Below are 18,733 nucleotides of genomic sequence, written 5' to 3'. Positions count from 1 at the left end.
ACAAGAACTGAAGCAGAGGCCGTGGGAAATGCTGCTTGCCGGCTCGGTTTCCTGTGGCTTACTCAGTCTGCAATAGTATGGCACCCAGGCCTCTCTGTCCAGAGGTGACCCCACCCCTAGTGGGTTGGGCTCTCTGACATCAGTCATCAGTTTAGAAATTGACCCGCAGACTTGCCTCCAGGCCAAGCTAATGGAGGCAGTTCCGCAGTCCTCAGCTGATGCTCCCTCTCCCCAGATAACCCAGTTTATACCAAGTTGAAAACAAACAAACCCAACCAAACCAGCACACACCCATTTTTAAAGCAAGCTTTAAGTTCATTTATTTACTTGTGTGTGTGTGTGTGTGTGTGTGTGTGTACATGTGGGCAGGTATGTGCATACCACTACCCATATGTGTGGAGGTCAGAGGACAACTTTTTAGATTTGGTTTTTGCCTTCCTCTTTGTGGAGGCGGGGTCTTTCTTGTTTCTGCTCTACAGTGTATTCCAGGCTAGACCTAGGGTTAAATAAACCATGTTGGAGAGAATCCATTCCCCAGTCTGCTACCCAGTGTCTAGCTGACTCCATGCTGAGGGATCCACATTGTCCTCTGGTGTCAGTAGGTAGAGTGTTCAGCAGTGGTGACTTGGTGAGCCTCAGAGAAGGGAGGTCTGTGTTTCTGACTTTGCTTTCCTTGATGTAATGTCCAGTTTACATGTCAAACAAACCCTGTAATGTACAAGCAAAGGAACTGGCTGGTATTCCAGCATGTTTTATCATATCCAGTGTGTAACACTGTCCTCTAGGCTTGCATGGCTATTGCCCTTTGAACTGCCAGGAGCTGTGATTATCCACAGGGGACCTGCACAAGATGGGGCTAATCTTTATTTCTATCTCAAAAAAGGCACATGGAGGAGGGGAGGCTGGAAGGGAGAGGGAAGAGGGGAGAGAGGAGAGGGGAGAGAGGAGGGGGAAGACTCTCATGAAGCTTGTCCCTCCAAGACACTGTCTTCAGTGGTATAGCCGCTTTCCGTGGCCCATGTTCCTGTAAACAACCAGCTACACTCATCTGTCCACAAGCTACACTTGGGTGGACGTGTTTCTTCTGTGTGCCATCAGCGCCCTCGCTGGGGGGAGAGTACATCTTGTCTGTTCTGGACAAGTTCACATAGCAGTGTCCTTCTGCTTAGGAGGAGGTGGCTCTGGGGGAAAGCCCCTTTGGTGAGAGCGAACAGGAGGAACACATTTCATTTTGTTCTATGCCTATTCTGAACCACACTTCTCATCACCTGATATTCACCAGCTAGATTAGCTCATGTCTTCAAAACCTCTGACCGCCCGTTCAGCTGATAGGGAGTCATTGGTCCAGGGGTCAGTCAAGCTCCGCACGGCAGGCATCTCTCTCTCTATCTGTTCAATGGACATCCATATATACCGTTTGAAGTTCTTTCCTTTTAGGAGCATTTCACGCCCCCACTGTCTTTGAAAAACCACCATATAGTAGCACTCCACTTCCTGTATGTGCCAGCATGTCACATAGCTCCATCTGTGAACCAGACCCAAGATATTTCCTGCAGAGCCAACTGGTAGCATGGAACACCCCAGAAGGCAGTGTTTGTGGGCTGGGAGAAGCAGCAGCGCAGAAGGTGCTTCGGAAAGCTTAATTGTGGCTTAATTGTGCCGTGAGAACTGCTCGCTTTCAGTTCTCCTCCCATTTGGGGCTGGAATATGTTGCGCATGCCCAATTTGGTGATTGCTGTGGCTAAGACAGTACTGGATCTACTACGTGAACCCAGAGTAGCTTTTGCTCAGGCATTCTGTCTGCAGCAGGGTTCCAAGCTAGCCAGGAGCTCAGCAGGTTATATGAGAGAGAAAACAATGCCTTACTCCAAAACCCAAGAGATTTTTGTCTTCCTCTCATCTCAGTTTTCCAGAACCTTCTTAAGGCATTCATAATTTGCCACAGAATCTTCAAACATCTTGCTCGGTTTTCTAGGTTGTGAGGTTCCCCTGCACACAGGAGATTTGTGTCTCAGTTATGTTCATGCTTTGATCCCCAGAAGCAGTGACTACATTACTTTCCATGGTAAATGAGAATGGAGGTAGCAGAGGCAACCCAGGTTAAACTTTAAAGAAATGATACCCGTGAATTATCTGAGCATGCCCAGTGGATTCTCATGTATTATTAGGGTGTGATTTTGTAGTGCTTTAAGTGTGGAAGATGAAGGCAGAAGAGTTGGTGTTTGAATGGTCTCAGATGGAACCCAGCCAAGCACAGTAGACCTTTGTGATCTGAGAAATATCCAGTTGCTCAAGGTCAAGCAGTCCTAGATTATGGTAGAAATCAGAGAAGTTAACATCACCTACAGGGGTGTCAAGAATGTGTGCGATTGTTCCTGCTGTGGAAACCAAGTCTGGTAACTGGTGAAATAGCTATGTTTTTGCTGTGCCAATTTTCTCCAGGAAATAGACTACATATTTATTATTTAGCACCTGAAAATGGAGTTGCTGTTTGATCAGGTTAGGATAATGTGCAAGAATCTGGATTAATCAAAGAGAGGAGTTAAGGAAGGAGGCAATCGCTGTATGTATGTATGTGTGTGTGTGTGTGTGTGTGTGTGTGTGTGTGTGTGTGTGTGTGTGCATGTGCAGGGTATGGTGCATGTGTGGAAGTCAGAAGACAATCTGTATGAGTTGATATTCTCCTTCCACATGTGGGTCCTGGGGATTGAACTCAAACTGTTAGGCTTGCAGCAAGCACCTTTACCTGTTGAGCCATATTGCTGGCCTGATTTTCAGTTATGACAGGTTTCAGTGGATGCCCAGTGTCCCATTGGTCTTTATTATAATGCTCAATATTCTGCTGATCAAGGAGAAATGGTAGATTTTTGTCATTTGCTTAACATGATTGTTGAGATCCAGAACTGGGAAAGTCAACATAAGGTAGTCTAAAGACCCAACATGCCCACCTGGGGATAGGCTAAGGCCAAAGCTCTGTCTCTAGTCTGGGGTCTCTGGGTGCCCTTCTGGGATGGGAATGTGTTGAATATAAGGGGTGGGCATTGACTCTAAGTTTGATCTAGTTTGGGATGGTCAGGTTATTTCTCCCTCTCCAGTGAGCATTCACTGTGGAAAATGGCTGCAGAAATATACTTAGTAGCAGTCAAACAAGGTCCTTCTCAAATAGGACTCATCCTTTTTGAAAAAGATTTATCTATCATTGTTTTGTTCGTATGAGTGTTTTGCCTCCTGTATGTATGTATGCATGTATGTATGTATGTATGTATGTATGTATGTATGTATGTATGTGTATTACAGGCAAGCATGACACCCTCAGAGATCAGGTTCCCCTGAAACTGGAGCTACAGATGGTTGTGAGCTGCCATGTGGGTACTAGGAACCGAAACCAAGTCAGAGCAAGAGCTGGAAGGTCTCTTAACTACTGAGCCATCTCTCCAGCCTGGAGAGGCCAGTCTTTTACTCTAATCAAAGAGGCTCTAGAATTTTGAATGAGATTAAGCTAGAACAGAGTAAGATGCCTTAACTTCTCAAAACTCCAGAGGCAGAGTTTTAAAAGCTTGTATAGATCAAGTAATATTTACATAGACTGCCCAGCTATTAGTATCTACCTTATAGGAGCATCTTGGCTAATTAATCACCCTCTAATCTTGTTGTGTAACAGAGAATTCTGATTGATGCTCAGTCTTTTCTGTTTCATTTGAATAATTGTTCCACTATACTTATGTGCACATGTAAGTGAGCATGCACATGTGCACACCTGCATGAGACTGCCAGAGGACAATCAGGCATCATTCCTCAGGTGCCATCCACCATTTTGTTTTTTTATTAATTAAGGCTGTTAATATTAATTAAGGCTGGTAATGGAAACTTTCTACGGATTGTCTTTGGTTTCTTCATACTGTTCAGCCAGCTTCGAGTCTTAGCTCAGAAGTCAGCTCATCATTCTGTCTGTCTTTAGCACACTACATCATTTGGGTAGTATACTCAGACTTTTTCCTGGTTGAACCAGAACTCTCTTTTGTTCTTCTTGTCATACTTTTATGTCTTTTTTGTAGATGTGTGGTATGTGTACACATGTGTACATGCATATTTGTATGTGGACACATATTGTTGGCAGAAGTGTGCATACATGTGTGAAGAGGTTGACATTGGATGACTCCTTCAATTATTCCCCATTTTATTTCTTTATTTAGACAGGGTCTCACTGTATGGGCCTAGCTGGCCTGGAAGTCACTATGTACACCTGGCCTGCTAAAGTCGTAGAGATCCACCTACTTTTGCCTCCCAGTTGCTGGGATTGAAGATGTGTCCCATCACACTTGACTGTTTACTTATTTTTTAAGATAGAATGTATTCTAGTTATATTTTTGACAATTTCATTACTAAATAATGTATCTTGATCATATCTACCCCAACTCTTTCCTTCCCACTTCCCCCAGATGTCCCCAATATGTCTGTCCTCTCTTTATATCCTCTCTTTTTTTTATTAATTAACTCATCTCATCCAATTGGTGCTGTCTGCTGTAGTGTTGACTGCTCTTGCTGACTTAATCTTGTTTGGGCAAGCATGGCTTCAGTGAGTTTATGGGAGCAATGACCATGCCATGCCCCCAGGGCAGCTTTGAAAGCTCTTCTTCTCATCCGATGGCTCTGACTTTCTTTCCACCCCCTCTTCCATGATGCTGCCTGAGTCTTGGCAGTGGCAGGGGTGGGGTGGGGCATGATATAAAAGTCCCAGTTAGAGCTGATCTCTTAATAAACACTTCTTCTGGGCATGTTGACCAGTTATGTCTCTGCATTAACTGCTAACCACTGGAGAGGAAAGCTTCTCTGGTGAAGGGTGAGGGTCACGCTGACCTTTGTTTGGAGTATATAGGTTTAGAATAGCAATGTCCTCTTGATGGATCACTCCCTTAATTGACCATTATTCTCTTTCATCACTGGTTTTGGTTTGTTGTCTATCCTATCATATATTACAAAACCCAACACATGATTGATTCCTATTTCCTCTTGCTTGGAAAAGTATTAACACTTTTGTGTTCTACCTGAATGTAGTTTCTGCCTTTTGTGGTGAGGTGCATTGATTGGAGGCAACATAAAGGTCCCTGCCTTTTGTTCCTGCCTGTGACTCTGTCTTTTGGTAGAATTGAGCCCATTAGCATGCTGAGTCATCACTGAGAGCTGTGCATGAATCCCTGACATCCGTTGCTTTTGCAGTACTAGCTGCTCTCTTTTCTTCCATCGTCCTCTCTGACTGAGTATTGTTCTGGTGTGCTTTGTTCCTTCCTGTGGCCTGGCCAGTAGATTTTTTTCTTTTCAGCTTGCCTGTGTTAGGTCTTCCAAAAAGTTGTCTTGGTGGCCATACATTCCTTCTGTGTCTTTTTTCATAGAAATATCTGTTTCCTTCAATGATGGCTGAGAACTTTGTTGGGTAGGGCATTCTGGGTTGGCAGAGATCAGAACTTGAAATACCTCATCTCAGTAGAGTAATTTGGTACTCTTCTAGTGTGCCTGCCTTTATATGTAGGTGTTTCTATGTCATCTTCTATATTTAATGTTTTAATTGCCATTTGAGGATGAGGGCTCCTTTCTGGACTTGTCTGTTTGGTGTCTTAAATCCTGTATCTGGATTGATATGTTTTTTTTTTCCTAACTGGAAAATTTTTTGCCATGATTCTCTTGAAAATGTATTCTACACTTTCAGAATGAGATTCCTTTCCTTCTATGCCTATAACCCATAAAGTTTGTCTTTACAGAATGTTCTATTATCTTGGCATTCCCATGGGTACCTTCCAGCTATTGTATATTTGGCTTTGTTGGGTTGTCCAGTTCCTCTACCTGGTCTTCAGGCTCAGATATCTGTCCTTTCCTGATCTGCTCTATTGCTGAGACTTTCCATGGAGTCCTTTATTTGACTTACTCTTTTTATTTCCAGCATTTCAGATGGTTTTCTCTTCAGTCTTCCTATCTCTGTTGGATTCCTATTTTATATAAAACATTGCTTTCCTTAATTCATTCAGGTATTTGTATCTTTAAACATATAATCATTATTTTTAGTTCTCTGGGGTTTCATCCAACTCTCTCTCACTAGATGCCAATAGTATGGGATTGATATTGTTTGAAGAAGTTATGCTGTTTATGTCATTTTGCTTTTGCTACTTACTGATACTGCATTGGGATTTAAGCATCTGGTACTAATTCTTTGCTTGGTTTCACTACTATGAGCTATAGCCCTTCAATTGATGTATTGTTCAGGTGGGACTTGAGTGTGTCAGTACTGTAGAATTTAGAAAATAATTTGTCAGAGCAGAAGCTCAGAGTGCCTGGTATCCTACCTTTCTTTTTCTCTGGTATCCTACCTTTCTTTTTGAGGCAGTCTTTTGCTGGCCTAGAACTAGCCTAGAACTATATTGGTTGTCCAGTGAGCCCCAGGAATCTTTCTGTCTCAGCCTCCCCAGCCTTGTGATTACAAGTCTGCACCATCATGCTGGGTTTTCTAAAATATGAGTTCTGGGGATCAAACACAGGTCCTCAGGCTTGTGTGGTAGGCACTGTACTGACTGAATGGTCTCCCCATGTCAGGACTGGACTTGAGGACTGAACAGGATTTTTCAGATGTTTTTCACATGTAGGAAAACATCTTCAAGACTCAATTCCCAGGCACAAGGATTCCAAGATCAAGGTCTGCCTGAACTAATGAGTTCAATGTAAGATTCTGTCTCAAGACAAAAAAGTAAAAAGCCATCTGGATGTATAGCCCAGTGGTAAAACACTTGTCTGCAATGTGCAAAACTCCAGATTCAACACCCTCCCCCCGCCCAACACACAAAACAAGGAAACAACAAAGGACAACAAAAACTTCCAAACACATTTTCCTCCATATAGTACAAATAGCCTTTGGAAACAAGGAGAACACATGTTGGTGGTTTATTTAAAGACCATATTCAACATTCATTGTGGAGTGTCCCAGAGGTGAAAAAAGTTTACACGTTCCCTGGTGGAACCCTGGCCATTCCTTTGTTTAGTGAGAACACAAAGCAATTCTTACACATGGTAAAGTTTGGGAGAGCTAAACTTCTTAGGGACGTTAGTAAATTATTCTGTCATCTAATTATGACTCGAGAGGAAGAAACTGTAAGTGTTTCCACCCACACATGCATTTGGCCTTGGCTTAATATATCTGTGCTTGTGTGTGGTTAGAGGACACACTGGGAGCTCACTGCATGTATCCATCTCGAGGCCATGCTCATGCATATGCAAATGTGGGGGCTATTTTTCTGTAGAATTAAAAAAGTAATGAGAACCTCTCTATGATTCTGGAAGATGGAAGCATCGAAGGATCCTGGGAAACAGAGCCAGAACATCTTTAAAAGTACCACAAACTAGTTTAGTTCCCAACTACTTTATTCTATGAGTAAAGGGAAAAAAATGTTCAGAACCTGAGACATAAATGGTTTTTCATTAAAGAGAAAGAACGGCTAATTATACCATTTTCATTTTAAACTCATTTAAAAGTGAGGATACACAGACTTGATCAGTTGCTTGTTAGTCTCATCAGAAGTTGGGAAAGTTCTCTTTGAGGATTTCAGGACAAAAAGACATGTAAGGTTGCCTGCTTTGTTCTGGAAGAGGCATTGGACAAGAGAATTCTGAAAGAGAGAAAGTGTGTACGTTAATTGATCAGAAAAATTAATATGGAATCAGAAAAGCTGAGTTTCAGTCTACTGGTGAGGGGAACACCAATCCGAAGGCTGTGGACTTAGCCTGAGAGATGACAGCCTGTCACAGATGTGTATCTTTTGTGTGTGTGTGTGTGTGTGTGTGTGTGTATAAGTATGTGTAGAGGTGGTATGTGCACGTGTGGACATGTATGTGGAGGCCAGAGGATAGCTTTATTGTCATTCTTCAGGTACCGTCCACCTCTGTTTTGAGATATGGTTTCCCCCTGACATGGAAGTCATCAAGTAAGCTAGGCTAGCTGACCAGCGAGTCTCAAGGGTCCACCTGTCTCTGCCTTGTGTATGTGTGTGTTTGTGTATGGTGTGGACACAGGCATTTTTGTGGACAGTTTTGGTATTGTGTATGTGTGTGTTTGTGTATGGTGGGGACACATACATGTTTGTGGACAGTTTTGGTGCTGTGCATGTGTGTTTGTGTTTGGTGGGGACACATGCATACTTGTGCACAGTTTTGGTGGTGTTCCTCAGACTTTTTTTTCTTAGATAGTGGGTCTCTACTGGTTTAGGACTTACCAAATTGGTTGGACTGGTGTCTGGCCAAGAGGCTTCATGGATCCACCAGTCTCTGCATCCTCACCATTAGGAGTATGTTCAAATATATGTATGTACATGTGTATACACATATATGTGTGAATGTATGTTAAGATCAGAGGACAATCTTGGGTGTTGTTCCTTATGTGCTATGCATACTTAAAAATTACTATTTTATTTTATATATCTGACTGTTTGTTTGCATGTATATATGTGCACCATGTGTGTGCCTGGTGCCCTCAGAGACTCAAAGAGGGTGTCTGATTCCACAGAACTACAGTTACAGGCAGATGTGAGCTGCTGTGTGAGTGTTGGGAATTGATCCCAGAGCATTTTCAAGAGCAGGAAGTGCTCTTAACCATTGAGACATCTCTCTAACGCTGTCCACATGATTTCTTGAGATAGGTGATCTTACTCAATGGAACTTTATGTGGAAGGATCTAAGACTTCAGGCTAATGGTTCAGGAGAGAGAAGTTCTTATGGCCTTCTCATCTTGACTGGAGTCCTGTCCTCATTTCCCTGTTCCTGTATCTGTTCATTAAAAGTCACACTGAACAAAAGATTTTAACTGAACAGTTTACAGAAGCTTTTTTTTTTTTTTCAGGTTTAGTTATCAGGTCAAAGTTTCTACTGGGTCTAAACACTTATCATCAGGTAGGTGTACCAAACATGCTGAATTAAGGCTTGCTGCTGGAGAGGAGGAATGAAATTGCCCCTTTTTCCCTTTTCAATTTGTTCTACCTGTAAAGTGCACTGATTTCCTTAATCTCACTCTGTCAGTTTCAAAAGCATGGTTATAATTGCAAATCCTAAAGTATTAGCTGTACAAATGACAAGATTGTTGTGAAAGATGAAAGTGGAGAAAGCCCGTGACATTTAGGGAAACATACACCTCTATCTTTGGTTGTGACTCATTTTGTGTCCTTCAGAGGAACTGGACAATTTTGTATAGATCAAAGCAAATTAAAAATACACAAGTCTGCTTGAAATGCCAGGCTGTCAAAAGTTTGAAAGAAAAAAAATAGTTTGTAAGTTAAACAAAAGAGAGATTGAATTAAATCTAAAACACTAATTAAGAAGAGCAGGAGAGAACCAGGTACCCAGGATGACCCCTGTCTTATGGGAGTCCCTGGAAGGCTGAAGCCTTCTGAGTGAGACACAGTGTTAGCTGATGCGTTTTGGAAGCACATCTGCCCTGTTGAGGGGATGGAGCTTGCTGCTGATGGAAAACTCCCAGCACCAGTGTTTGAGCAGGCTCAGTCAGGGAGCTCAAACAGATACTGGGGGCACAGGTGCGGGAGGAGGGTTCCTGTTGATTTTTTTCAGTAGAATTTCTGGCGAGATAGCTTTGCTGGTCAAGTGTTTAGGTGGAGTTGAGTTATAGCCATACCTCCAACCCAAGTTAAAAAACCAAAACAGCCGCGTAAGGTGCTGTGAGCCTCTCATCCCCATGCTGGTGAGGAGGTAGCAGAATCTTTGGGGTTTCATGGCCTTCCAGATTAGCCTGCTTGAACTCCAGGCCAATGAAAGACCTTATTTTAAAAAACAAGGTGGACAACGTCTGAGGCACAGCATCAGAGACTGACTTCTGGCCTCCATATGCACACACATATACAGGCATCCCCCCCCCCAAACACACATATGTAGAAACCACACACACACACACACACACACACACACACACACACACACACAGAGGCACTCCCACACATGCACACACACACATATGCAGGCACCACACACACACACACACACACACACACACACACACACACACACACGCACACGCGCGCACACACACACACACACACACACACATAGAGGGACCCCTCACACACACATACACACATATACATGCAACACACACACACACACACACACACACACACACACACACACACACACCCCACACACACCTGGCACTTCAACTATATAGCACATAAGGGCCCTCTATCTGTGACTGTGTTAGTTTTAAGAGCAAGGCTGTTTGTCTTATAAGCTCCCAGTCAAACCGAGGATATTTTTGCTCTATTCATTTCAAGGAAGGAGACCTCTACACATCAGCTTCTAGCAGAAGATAGAAGACTCAGTGGGGACTTGAAACAGTAAATGAAAACACAGGTATGTTTCATTTTGTTGCTGCTTGGGGCTAACTAGGAGAACTGTTAGCTCCCATGTCTTGAAGTTGCTATGAGAATTAAATAGTAACACGTAGCAAGAGTAGCTCCATGCTTGAAAAATAGCAAATACTTGCTTTTATTGTTCAGATATGCAAGGGGTTAAATAGAATTGGGGTGGGTCATGACATAGTTTTGTTGCAGAGGGAAAAGCTCAACCAAGATTCTGAATGGGAACTGGGAGATGGCTCAAATGGTCACACGCTCACATTGCAATCACGAAGACCTGAGGTCTATCCCTAGAACCCACCTAAAAATATCAGTTGTAATGGCTCACTGTAGTAATCCCACCACTGGGGAGGAGGGAACAGCTGGATTCCTGTGGCTAACGGGCCAAACAACATAGGGTCCTTGGAGAAGGACTGTCAGAAAAGAAGGTGATGACAGGAAAGGACCCCGAGGTTCTCCTCAGTGCTGTAAGGTGTGTACAAGCACACACATACATGTGCACATGTACATACACCTCTGCAGGGTCACATCTGTACCCACACACCATCTTGGGGGGGGTGTCACAGACCTCCATCAGAACTTCAGCTGTGCCGTGTGACCTTGGTTGAGATGGTTGCTCTTTCTCAGCCTTAGACTTTCATCTGTAAAGTATTTTATGGACATGAGACCTGCAAAGTTTGGAGGATTCCAGCCACATGGAACGTGCTCAACATGTGTGTGTGTGTGTGTGTGTGTGTGTGTGTGTGTCCTCTGGTTCAGTGTTTGCTCTCAGTATAATTATCCTCAAAAAACACTTTTTTTTTTTTTTTTTTGTGCAGGAAAAACACAAATGTTGGTTTGTTCAGTTCCACAGCAGGTGCAGCCCAGGCTGCCCCTTAGAAGTGGGAAGTTTGACGGGTAAGTTAGCTTCTTTTGTACCCTTGCTATCGTCTCTCCACTTGAACTCAGCTTTAACACAATATATGGCATTTCAGAATGCCTGAAAAAAAAAAAACTGCTGCAAAGTGTGTTTTCAGCCGTGTTTAGTGTTCTTGGTTTTCAAAATGTAATTCTCTTTCACAGGTAATAAGTGATGAAATCCAAGACTCATAAGATGCTCTTCCCCCTTTGGCTGTGCAAAGAAAAAGAAAACTCAAGAGGAAGACCCCAGGTCCTTTGTTTTAGCAAGAGAAGCTACACCTTGCTCGGGTGTTTCTGGTTTGGGCTGACCTCCTTTTGGCAACCCTGTTAGAGTTCTCTGGGCTTTTGAAAGATTAATAACACATGTCTAGACTGAGGCTCTCTGTATATTCTTTCACCTTCGGAGTGTTGGTGCAGAAACTCTTTGATCGCATACCTTGCCAGAGAAAAAGAAAAGAAAAGAAAATTGACGTTTTTCGCTTATCTGTGTGTGGGAGTCCCTCCTTGTCTGTGGGTGGTGGATCTGTTGCAAGACTTGGCGTGCATGACTGAAACCATGGGTGATACTGAGCCCTGGATACACTGTCTATGTTCCAGTACCTCTCAGTGGTTGCCACATGCCACCACACTGCATCTGTCCTTCCATGTTTCGTGCTCTGGTTCCTCGTTTGCATCACTTGCCTTGCATTTCGGGGGTGTGCATAAGCGAGGTGGCTCCTTGATTACAAGCACCTGATGCTAAGATAGCTGAACTAATGCCCGAGATGGCCGCTAGCAAGGACCAGAGGGGGCTCATGCACAGGGCACACACATGCTGGATGAAGGGAGGATCTGCGTCCCTGTGGGACTGAGTGGGGAAGCACAGTTTCGTGTAACTCTAATTTGAAGGAAACTATATTCTAAAAAGTGTGAGTTGTTTATTTTGAAAATTTTCCTTTGACTATTTCAGACTGCCAGGTGACTCAAACCTTGAAAAGTGAAACAGTAGATAAAGGGGGAAATCCAAGGAGTTGGTTTGCTTTCATAGTCTCTGTGTATTTGGTTGGTGCATGCCATTCTATTTTTTATGTACATTATATGACCCAAAACAGAAGGAAAAGACTGAGGAAAATGAAACAAGCTATTATATCTTAAAATGTTTTGGTAAGCATGCACGATGGCTTCAGACTATAATAATTTCCTAGCTTTTCATGGCACACTCTACATGCAGTGACTTTTATTAGAAATGACTGAAGATGCAAATTTGTATTCTAAATAGGCTCTTTAGGATTTTTGACTGATCTGAGCTGACTTTTTGTCAAACCCGCTTAGATGACCATTGTTTCATTTAGTAGCACACTGCAGGAGCTCTTCCTTTAGAGGCGGGATGTGTCAGCTCCACTGTGTCCTTCTTAGTCACTTGTACTTCGTGATTAGAATTCCGTTTGTAGTTTCTTTGTGGAGAGCTTTCAAAGTGGCTTGTCTCTTTTGTAAGAGTTGATTTGGATACATAATAAGATTCTTAAATCTACTTAATTAGTCCACATAAAATGTAACATGTCAACAAGTTTGAAGAGGGAACAGGGGAGGTGACACTGTCCAGCCTCTCCATCTGCAGACCCTCATTTTTTTCCCTTTGGATGCCTCACTCAGTATGCCAAGACAGTGTCACACTTATGGACAAAGAACAAATATCTTGGTAAATGCATGTGTTGGATAATCATAAAATAGAATTTTTTTTTTTTCTGGGGCTGGAGGGTTATAAGTAGAAATAGAATGGCCAGAATTTCCCAAGCTGGATTGCCTCTTCAGCTCCAACATTGGATTTAAGATGCTACTTTCTTTTCCTTTTCATGTGTGTGTGAGCTTGTGAGCCCATGTGTGTTTGCACATATGACTGCAAATGTGTGGAGTTCAGAGGCCAACCTTGAGTACTGTTAGTTGTTCAAGAGGTGTTCATCTTGTTCTATAAGACAGGCTCTCCAACTTCCCTGGCCTGGAACTCACTGATTTGGCTGGGCTGTCTGTCCAGCAAGTCTCAGGTGTCCAGCAGTCCGACTCTCCAGCATTGGGGGTATAAGCATGCACAAATCCAATTCAAGTCCTTCTGCTTCTATAGCACTTTTCTTTTGGAGTCCCCAGCCTGGCTTTCGAGCTTTTAAATAAGACCACAAGGGGATCACACAGGTGGCTTTAAGTGGACCTGTGACTTTCCTTGGCAGTCTCTACTCCAGGTTATTTGACTGTGACAATATCAAAGTGAATCATGATAGGAACATGGGTCTGTACACATTCTCCATGAAGAGTCAGAGCATATGTATTTTTAGCTTTATGAGCTAGATAGTCTTTTTCTTTCTTTCTAGAACTGGGGATTGAATTCTGGGCCTTGCACATACTAGGCAAGCACTCTACCAGTGAGCTACATCCCTATCAGGTCATATAGTCAAGTCTTTCTACCATTACTACGCTGCAAAACTTTTATGTGCAACACATAAACAAATATTTGGCCATGTGCTAATAAAACTTTATTTATGAAAGTAGGTAGGCACTAGGCTTGATTTTGGAATGAAGGCCATAATTTGCCTGTCTGAGATAATTCCACACTTGCTCAACGCTAATAAAATGCTGAATCCAATATTCATAAGGGAGTCATAAGGAATAATTTTTTTTTTCTGTGAAGTGAATAGATTAGCTTAAGTGTACAGTCCTTTACAAATCACACTGAAGTGCAGGATGGACTACTGCCAATTGACAGGTGAGTGTGGCCTTCTCTCCACCCCTGGTCCTTTGTTTATAAAGACTGCACAAAGTATACATGCCTACTGACAGCCACACACAGGGATGTCCTCACTGCTGTGCTTCTAACATGACAAGGTGGGGAGATGTTGCTAGGCTATGTTTGCTGCAGCTTTGTGATATGAAGGGAACAAAAAGGAGCTTCCCCAATGGCAGGACAGCTTTCTGTAACCACTGCTCAACATTTTTTAGCACATCACAAGAGCTTGTAGGAAAGATGACCATCCTTGAGTGAAGATGATTCAACACTTGAAGAAGCAAGCTGCAGTGATCATCAATGGATGCACACATGGGTTTATCAGGTTTGGAATGCAGCTCAGTGGTAAAGTTTTTCTTAGCGTATGCAAGGCGCTGAAGTGGATGAAAAATAAGTTTGCCACATGTTGATATAGGAGGGGGTTATGTATCTTAGTTACTTGTCTTGTTGCTGGAATAAAATACTGTCAAAAGCAACTTAAGGAAGGGCTGCTTTTTGTTTTGTTTTTGCTTTTCTCTTCCTTCCTTCCTTCCTTCCTTCCTTCCTTCCTTTCTTTCTTTCTTTCTTTCTTTCTTCCTTCCCTCCCTCCTTCTTTCCTTCCTTCCTTCCTTCCTTCTTTCCTTCTCTCTCTCTCTCTATCTCTCTCTCTCTCTCTCTCTCTCTCTCTCTCACACACACACACACACACACACACAATTCAAGGATACAATATGTCATGGTGGGGAAGACATGGCAGTGCCAGGAGTCTGAGGCAGCTGGTCATGTGGGTTCTGAACCTGGGAATTAGAGAGTGATGAATGCTGGTGCTCAGTTTGCTTTTAATTATTATTATTATTATTTTATTATTATTATTTTCCAGTTCAGGACCACAGCCCAAGGGATGCTGCTGTTCTCAGAGGTGAGGTTCCTACCTCAATCTATCCAATCTAAATCCTCATAGCCATATCCAGAGGCTAACCTAATCTGGATCCTTCATAGACATGCCTAGAAGTGAGTCTCCTAGGGGACTCTAGAGCCTATCAAGTTGACCCTCAACATTTACTATCTCAAGGAGCTTTTGCCAACAGACTTCCAGAATCCTCTAGGCCCTTTCCTGGTTTTGGTGCTTCTAAGATATTCAGAGTGCCTAACAAAGGACCCTCCATTGAGTAACTTTGCCTACGCTGTCCCTTCTCCTCACTGTTCTCTTCCCTAAAAGAACAGTAAGCACAGGCGATGTGCTCATTAGCGGGTTCTCAAAAGTATAGCAGAGGAGATAGGATGCTGGGCTAATAAAAATATCCCGAAAATTTGGAGCTACAGATACATAAGAACATGACAGAAGTCATTGTGTCTGCAGCCTTGCAGATTCAGTCAGCTTTCCAAAAAGGTGAGGCGCACATAATAAAGGGGCCGAATCACCTCATCATTTTGAACTGTTTTTGGTTAATTGAATATTTTATATGAACAGGTCATCTCAGAGGGATGGCCTTCCTAGGTCTCTGAAGCTGATCCTTTTAAGGGAAGTGAAGAGAGCCCCATTACCAGGCCTGGTATTAGGGCTGTAATTAGCCCCAACTTAGACTTATTTGGTCCTTTATTAGCTGTAGGAACCCACTATTGATATGCTAATTTAAGCTGACAGAGAAAAGACTAGAGCTCAGAGGGGTACTTAACTTGTCCCAAGTCACCAGAGGGCTGAACAGAAACTTGACTCAAACCCAAGTCTTCCTCCATTGTCATAAGACAGTTTTCTCATTTTGTACAATGTTTCAAGGTCCTATTTATCCGCATTGTCATATACTCCCATGTTAACAAAACATTAAATATTTTTCAAGCTGTTCTTGATAAGCTAGGCTGTCACATGAATCAGAGCCCCATAGGGATTTTGCAGGAATGAGGGGTGTTTGTCCTGGGGCCCCATCTGGAGTGTTCTTTTGAGCTCTTCTGTCTATTTTTTGATCAGTTTTCAGTCCTCATGCTCGTCAACGCTCTTTCAGCTGTCACTTCTTATTTTTCTTTCTGTTGCTGCCCTTCTCAGCTGGATGCTGCCACCGACTTCTAAGTTATTCTCTCAAGTCCTGGGACCCCAAAGTCAGACAAACAAGTGTGGTGGAGTCGCATCTTAGAGGTGTGTTTGGAGGGCACGATAAAGGCCAGAGGCACATGACTGATGAGACGGTTTTTCTCCCCTCCGACTGTGCACTGACATTTTTGCTTCTTTGCCCTTTCCTTGAGTGTATTCTGTAAAATTGGGGTTCTTGGTAGAGGTGAGCTGCCCTCAACGGGAACTATACTGGCTTTACTTATGTGTGTGTTTAGGGAAAATGCTTGTAATCTAGTTTTTTTTCCTTGTGTTGTTGTTGTTGTTGTTTTTTCTAGTTCTAACCCACTAGACTTGTTTCTTTTTCTATTCTCTGCCCGTCCTTCCTCTACTCCACAATTACGAGTTAGAGAAATGGAATTCCTCAGACTCAAGAGATATAAAAACAGGCCAGAGAAAGTTGAGTGGGGAAAGTGCTTGTTTATGAGGGAGGCTAAAGCTCAGAGTTCGTATCCCCAGATCCCATCATAAAATAAGCCAGGCTGTCCTATGAATCAGAGCCCTGGGGTGATTCTGCAAGAAGGAAGGGTGTTTGTCCTGGGGTCCCATCTGGACTGGTTTTTTGAGCTCTTCTCCATATTTTTGATCAGTTTCAGTTTCATCTCTCAGCCTCTTACTTCTGTCTCTTCTTATCTTTTTATTTCCCTCTGCTGCTGCTCTTTTTAGAAATTTTAAATTTTCTTCTTCTCTCATATATTACATCCCAACCGCGGTTCCCCTCTCTCCTCAACCCCCAGTCCCTCTCTTGTCTCCCCCATACACTTTTTCACTCCCCCCCCCCATTTCCTTTCAGAAAAGGGCAGGCCTCCCGGAGATATCAACCAAACATGGCATACCAAGATTTCTTTCTTTCTTTTTTTTTTTTTGTTTTTTCGAGACAGGGTTTCTCTGTGTAGCTTTGTGCCTTTCCTGGAACTCACTTGGTAGCCCAGGCTGGCCTCGAACTCACAGAGATCCACCTGCCTCTGCCTCCCGAGTGCTGGGATTAAAGGTGTGCGCCACCACTGCCCGGCCAACATACCAAGATTTCAATGAGACTAGATACTTCCCCTCATATTAAGGCTGGATGAGGAATCCAGCAGGAGGAAAAAGGGCCAAGAAGCAGGTGAAAAAGTTAGAGAAAGCTCCTGCTCCCACTGTTAGGAGGCCCACGAGAAGACCAAGCTACACAACCATAACATACATGCAGAGGGCCTAGGTCAGACCCACGCAGGCTCCCTGATTGTCAGTTCAGTCTCTATGAGACCCACTGAGCCCAGGTTAGTTGTTTCTGTGGGTTTTCTTTGGTGTCCTTGACACCTCTGGCTCCTATAATCCTTCCTCTCCCTCTTCTGCAGGATTCCCTGAGCTCTGACTCATGTTTGGCTGTGGGTCTCTGCATCTGTTCCATCAGTTGCTGGATGAAGCCTCTCTGATGACAATTATACCATGCTCCTGTCTATGAGTATAGCAGAATGTCATTAGGAATCATGTCATTGACTTTTTTTCGGGTTGTGTTTGGTTCTATCCTAGGTCTCTGGACCTGGTTTCTGGCCATCCAGGCAGTGTCAGGGGTGGGCTTCCTCTCTTGGCATGGGTCTCAAGCTTGACCAGTCAGTGGTTGGCCACTCCCATTATTTCTGTGCTACCTTTACCCCAGCATATCTTGCAGGCAGGACAAATTGTAGGTCGAAGGATTTGTGGCTGAGTTGGTGTTCAAATCCTTGCACTGGAAATTTTGCCTGATTACAGGAGATGACTGGTTCAGGCTCCACATCTCCTATTACTAGGACTCTTAGCTGTGGTCAACATTGTAGATTCCTGGGAGTTTTCATTGCACTAGGTTTCTAGCTCATCCCAGAGATGTTCCTAATTCCAATTGTCTTTCCCAGTACTCTCGCCCTCCATCCTCCTCAACCTGATCTCTCCTGTTCCTGTTCCCACCTCTCCCAGGCCACCTACCTGCTGCCACTCTTAATCCCAACACTTGGGAGACAAAGACAGGGGACTCCAAGAGAAAATTGGCTAGATAGATTAGGTAATGGGTGAGCCCCTAGGTTCCATTGAGAGATTCTGCCTCAATAAGCAAAGTGTTGAGCTATCAAGAAAGACATCTGATGTCATCTTTGGGCCTCTGTATAAATGAGTATACACATGTATTTTAGCATACACACATGTGCACCAACACATGCAAACACCCATACACACACACATACGTCACACACAGATACACATGGAAAAATACAAAGTATAAAATAAATAAATAGCGGAAGTAAATAAATGAGTGAGTGAATCAGTCAGTGAGTCACTGAGACAGAATGCTAATTGTGAGGGAGATGAGAAGAATCCTCCTTTCAGGGGAACTGATTAATTGATTCATTAGCTATTGTTTATGTCAGAGTGAGGTGAGTGACCTCATATTTATTTATAGTTTGTTTTAAACAGAATGCTGAGTCCTGCTTTATTGAAATATTTTGACTAGAATTATTGCTAGAGGAAATAGGTGGAAAAATCCAAGACTTGATAGAATGATAGTTGAGTAGCCCTGAACACCACTTAGGAATATATTATGAACTTATTTTTTTTAAATTAAATAAAAACCTGGATCTTATGTACATGAAT

At 43.1% G+C, this 18,733-nt stretch overlaps 1 long non-coding RNA gene across 1 annotated transcript; it reads left to right on the top strand.

Moving 5' to 3' along the window:
• The first annotated feature begins 8,871 nt into the window (after positions 1-8,871).
• LOC114694436 lies at positions 8,872-13,642 on the top strand. Its single transcript, XR_003734704.2, has 4 exons — positions 8,872-8,925; positions 10,314-10,392; positions 11,216-11,294; positions 11,460-13,642. It is a non-coding gene; the product is annotated as an uncharacterized LOC114694436 (long non-coding RNA).
• The last annotated feature ends 5,091 nt before the right edge of the window (positions 13,643-18,733 follow it).

The sequence above is a fragment of the Peromyscus leucopus genome, chromosome 3, assembly GCF_004664715.2.
Source record: "Peromyscus leucopus breed LL Stock chromosome 3, UCI_PerLeu_2.1, whole genome shotgun sequence".
NCBI classification, from domain to species: domain Eukaryota; kingdom Metazoa; phylum Chordata; class Mammalia; order Rodentia; family Cricetidae; genus Peromyscus; species Peromyscus leucopus.
The sequence above is the reverse complement of the archived record's forward strand: the minus strand, read 5'-3'. Positions and strand labels throughout refer to the sequence as shown.